This window comes from Thalassophryne amazonica, chromosome 6 (genome assembly GCF_902500255.1).
Source record: "Thalassophryne amazonica chromosome 6, fThaAma1.1, whole genome shotgun sequence".
NCBI lineage: Eukaryota > Metazoa > Chordata > Actinopteri > Batrachoidiformes > Batrachoididae > Thalassophryne > Thalassophryne amazonica.
Window position 1 is genome coordinate 98328318 of NC_047108.1, and position 6187 is coordinate 98334504.

Here is a 6187-nt window from a genome sequence, read left to right on the forward strand (position 1 = left end):
TTTTTAGTGAATTACACTCCACTAACAATAAAACATCTAACTTATTTGGCTTTGACTGAAGAAGCTTCAGAGAGGGCAGAGCTCGCAGTCCGTCTTTAGTACCAGTAACTTTCACTGTCAGTTACTCAGTAGAGAGACGTTATGTGTTCACACAGAAAATAATGTACACCAAAAATAAATAAATGTTTTTAAAAAAATCTGTTTTACAAAATCTATATGTAATCACATTGCATAATTTTTCTCTGCACGGTGAATTAGTGGTTAGCACTGTTGCCTCACAGCAAGAAGGTCATGGGATTGATTCCCACCTGTGGCCTTTCTGTGTGGAGTTTGCATGTTTCCCCACGTTTGCATGGGTTCTGTCCGGGTGCTTCCGGCTTCCTCCCACAACCAAAGACATGCAGATTAGGTGGATTGGAAATTTTAAATTATCCATAGGTGTGCGTGTGGGTGTGAATGTGTTTGTTTGTCCATATGTGACCCTGCAACAGACTAGTGTCCTGTCCAGGGTGCACCCCGCCTCACGCCCCATGACTACTGGGATAGGCTCCAGACACCCATGACCTTTAATTGGAGTAAGTGGTTGATGATGAGTAAGTGAGTGTGAGTTCCATAAATATATTTTGTATCCTGATTGTATAATTCTATTGCATATAATCCATTACTCCCTAAGAAAGCATTACATACATTTATTGAAATTTTACAGTTTGAACTGCATCTAATACCAAGTTAATTTAATCTTCACATTTTGTCCCATGTTCTCTCCTATTGAATTGCTTATGATATGCATTCCAGCGTGTTTCTTGTTTAATTCTACAAAGCATGACAGTCAGCTGAGAGTTCAGAATTTCATTCTTTCTTGTGTTTAATCTGGTCCAAGTGAAGCCAACATAGATTTGACTGATGCTAAGATGTAAATATCTGAATTGTTGTCACTATTGTGTCATTAATGCAACTTTTTGAGCTGAATGTATTATGTTTTATTGTAGGAAACAATCATGCGTGACTTGACAGAAATGACAAGCAAATATAACTTCAACGTAATGCAGCAGCCTGATTATCTGCAACGTCATGCACTCTTGAAGCATATTCATTTATCTCATTCATTTAATAATTGTGTAATATGTATATGTCATGGGCATGAACAAGTGAAGCTCTTCAGCATCTCCCCATGTCATTTAGGTCCTTCAGACTTTTGTTTTAGTAAATGCTTCTGGAGAGCATTAGCATGGCTAAACCCTTCAGCTTCTTGGGGGGGTGGGGGGGGGGGTGTTGCAACTACATCGTCTTAACCCCCTGTCTTTTTCAGTATTTTTTCTTTATTTGCCTCTCACATGCCTGGAAAGTCCTCACCCTCTCATTTAGGCCCTTCAGACTTTATTTTCAGTAAACGCTAGTAAAGTAAAAGCGGCCGAAATGGGCTTCCTCAGGAGGGTGGCTGGTGTCTCCCTTAAGGTGCGTTTACACATAAGCAAGACGCGTTACGAATGTAATTTTTCTGTCATTTGTGACACATTCCTGACATTCTTAATGTGACTTAACGCATCTGAATATGTTTCTTAATAGTGCGTGTTGGTGCGTGATATTCTGGATATTCGTGGAGCATATTTTTGCCTGTCAAAAAATCTTCCATGAATGTCACACACCACCCTCATTTCGTCTCACGTTCTGGAGGTCGCAACTGAGCATATTGATCTGTCTTGATGAGTATTGATCCTTAATACAACCCCTGGCAAAAATTATGGAATCACCGACCTCGGAGGATGTTCATTCAGTTGTTTAATTTTGTAGAAAAAAAGCAGATCACAGACATGACACAAAACTAAAGTCATTTCAAATGGCAACTTTCTGGCTTTAAGAAACACTATAAGAAATCAGGAAAAAAAAAATTGTGGCAGTCAGTAACGGTTACTTTTTTAGACCAAGCAGAGGGAAAAAAATATGGAATCACTCAATTCTGAGGAAAAAATTATGGAATCATGAAAAACAAAAGAACGCTCCAACACATCACTAGTATTTTGTTGCACCACCTCTGGCTTTATAACAGCTTGCAGTCTCTGAGGCATGGACTTTAATGAGTGACAAACAGTACTCTTCATCAATCTGGCTCCAACATTCTCTGATTGCTGTTGCCAGATCAGCTTTGCAGGTTGGAGCCTTGTTATGGACCATTTTTCTTCAACTTCCACAAAGATTTTCAATTGGATTAAGATCCGGACTATTTGCAGGCCATGACAGTGACCCTATGTGTCTTTTTGCAAGGAATGTTTTCACAGTTTTCGCACTATGGCAAGATGCATTATATTGATGGGATAAGAAAAGTGTCCAAAATATCAACGTAAACTTGTGCATTTATTGATGATGTAATGACAGCCATCTCCCCAAGTGCCTTTACCTGACATGCAGCCCCATATCATCAATGACTGTGGAAATTTACATGTTCTCTTCAGGCAGTCATCTTTATAAATCTCATTGGAAACGGCACCAAACAAAAGTTCCAGCATCATCACCTTGCCCAATGCAGATTCGAGATTCATCAATGAATATGACTTTCATCCAGTCATCCACAGTCCACAATTGCTTTTCCTTAGCCCATTGTAACCTTGTTTTTTTCTGTTTAGGTGTTAATGATGGCTTTCATTTAGCTTTTCTGTATGTAAATCCCATTTCCTTTAGGCGGTTTCTTACAGTTCGGTCACAGCTCCAGTTTCCTCCCATTCGTTCATTTGTTTTTGTTGTGCATTTTCGATTTTTGAGACATATTGCTTTAAGTTTTCTGTCTTGATGCTTTGATGTCTTCCTTGGTCTACCAGTATGTTTGCCTTTAACATCCTTCCCATGTGTTTGTATTTGGTCCAGAGTTTAGACACAGCTGACTGTGAACAACCAACATCTTTTGCAACATTGCGTGATGATTTACCCTCTTTTAAGAGTTTGATAATCCTCTCCTTTGTTTCAATTGACATCTCTTGTGTTGGAGTCATGATTCATGTCAGTCCACTTGGTGCAACAGCTCTCCAAGGTGTGATCACTCCTTTTTAGATGCAGACTAACGAGCAGATCTGATTTGATGCAGGTGTTAGTTTGGGGATGAAAATTTACAGGGTGATTCCATAATTTATTCCTCAGAATTGAGTGAGTCCATATTTTTTTCCCTCTGCTTGGTCTAAAAAAGTAACTGTTACAGACTGCCACAATTATTTTTCCTGATTTCGTATAGTGTTTCTTAAAGCCAGAAAGTTGCCATTTGAAATGACTTTAGTTTTGTGTCATGTCTGTGATCTGCTTTTTTTCTACAAAATTAAACAACTGAATTAACATCCTCCGAGGCCTGTGATTCCATAATTATTGCCAGGGGTTGTATTATTCTATTTAAGTTTCATTTTTATTGTGTGTAGTTATGTGTTTCACTGTGTATATGCTCATTTCTAACAACGTTCATTATATATTTATACAGCTGTGATTATTTCAAGGTTTTTTTTTTTCCCATTTTAGCAGCTTTTAGCAACTAACACCAGATCAAAGTTTGAGCTGCACTCAAAATTTATTCATCGCCGTTTGTTAAAATGTGTGTAGCTTAGGCCGTGGTTATATTTATGGGCATAAAACAATCTTTGTATGCAATTTTTACCTGATTTATGGCTGCGCATGCACAGAGGGAGAATTTCCAAATTTAGCATTCTCAGAACATTACTATCCCTTAAAAAATTGGCTGTGATTACGCACAGCAGTAAATTAGGAGGAAATTAAAACTTTTACTCTGATGTGAAAACCATTCACGCTTTTATCAGCTCAAGGACTGATTATTGCAATGCACTTTATAGTTGGGATTTCCCAGTCATCTCTCAACGCTTTCAATTGGTTCAAAATGCAGCTGCACGTTTTTAACAAACCCTTCCCGTCGCCAACATATCACTCCAGTTGTTTATTCTCTCATTGGCTCCCCGTTTCTTTTAGAATTGATTTTAAAATTTTGCTCTGTTTTAAAGCTCTTAACGGTCTTGCCCCTTCTTACCTTTCGAACTGTTGTGTATTTGTAACACAGACCAGGGCCTTAAGGTCTACAGACCAGCTTTACTGGAAGTCCCAAGAACCAGGTATAAGCACTGGGTTGATCAAGCTTTTTCTGTTGCTGGGCCTAGACCTGGAACAACTTCCCCCGACATGAGAACCATGACAGACTTTGATCCTTTTAAAGCTCGACTCAAAACTTGTTTGTTCAGACTGGCTTTTGATACTTATTAAGCAGTGATGGTGTATTTATTTATTTATTTGCATTTTATTTTTTGAATGTTAACTGTTTATGCACGCAGTCTTTTCCTTGTTTGATTTTAATGGAAAGCACTTTGTGCACCTTGTGTGTAGTAAAAGGGCTTATAAATAAAATTTGATTGATTGATTTGATGTAACCTCTGACATCAGGAAAGAAAATCAAGACTTGCGAAGGAATAATGCACTATGAAACCTTGCCATTAGATGACACCAAATCCTACATAGTGTAGCTTTAAAGAAAGAGCATGTAAATGGATAAAATACACAATTTAATGTCAAGTTCCAAACTTGCTCAGCATTTTTTTAATTCCTGCCCACCAAACTTAGTCTTGGCAAAGGATATAGCCAAGAGCACCGTATGTCCCAATGGATTAAATTATCTATAGCAACACTGACCTGATTTGAATACTCATGGGGTCAGTGACTACAAAAATCACATTTGGGCACAAACAGACTTACTATAAATCTTAAAACAACATACATACTCCAAGGCACCTGCTAGGTACCAGATGATCACAGCTCATGAAAACTGAACCCAAAATATCTATGCCACCCTCTAGTGGCTGCTTGTAGGCACCATTAACCCCACCTCATACTCAATATGACACAAAATAAAACTTCAAAACTATGCTTTTTTTCCTTAGAAAACTGAACTGGATGTTACAGATTTCAGACACACACAAGGAAATATTCAAATAAAGTCTTTAATATTTCTCACAGATAGTGTCCACATGGAGTACCAATGACTTTGAGTTCACCAATTCAAAACCAGTGCGTAACTATTGCTACATTCATATCATAAAAAACGTAATATAAGAACAGTAGTGACATCAGCAGAGAAAGTGAACATCAGGACTCAGAATGAGCAGATGTAAACTGAGGTCTTCATTAGTGGTTTAGCCATAATGTGCAATAATTAACATCTACTACAATCATGAACAATCAATGCTTTAAGTGCTACTACATGTAATGTCCAGTGTCAAAAGTCACATTGCTGTGATCAGACATATTCTACTGGGAGGAAAAACAAAAAGCTGAAGAGTTCAGTCAAAGGGCAATATTACAGATCTGTGGTATGCACCTATTAAGGCTCAACATCTACGATGACTAGTAAACTCGAGCTTGTATTCACCACTTATTACTCTGCCACTGGCATGCTTATGTCTATTTTTGAAACATAAGTATTTTACAAACCTCATTTATATTAAAACATGTTAGCAATGAAGCCTCTGATGTGTTACGCGTGTTTAACAATTCTGTTGTATGGAAGAAGTTCCTTTGTCCACGAACTTGCTGAAAGAAAAAAAAATACACGGGTTATCAGTGAGGCTTCTGCATCAAGCTCTGAACGAACAAAAGGTGTTTTTCCCAACCTTGCATAGTGTAGTTATTAACAAGTTTTGGAATTTTATGATTACTGGTGATAAATTTCTATCGGGACTATTTACCCACTAGTGATATTTTAACTTCTGCTGAAAGATTCACGGTCTGCTTCTGTCGTCATTTTTCAATAAAATCTGGAGGGGAAAAAGCTATACGAGGTCTGTCAATAAAATATAGGTCCTTTTTATTTTTTTCAAAAACTATATGGATTTCATTCATATTGCAGCGTCGGCTCACAGCCGCCGCGACGCTCCACCACAGGAAAACACCTCTGTTGGAAGCCTTAAGGACAAGTTGGAACATGTCCAGCTGTTAAACAATTTCTCATATACTCACTCCACTGAAAGCCATCAAAAGCCGCCTGGATTTACAAATGGTTATCACCACGGAGGTGTTTTTCCCTGTGCCGCCGCACCGCGTCAGCTGCGTCCCGACGCGCGGACCCGTCCGCACGTCTTTCATTAAAAAAAATCTCCTTTAACAGTGGAATATCCGGATAAAATGCTGAAACCGACTTCTTCTGAAACTTCTG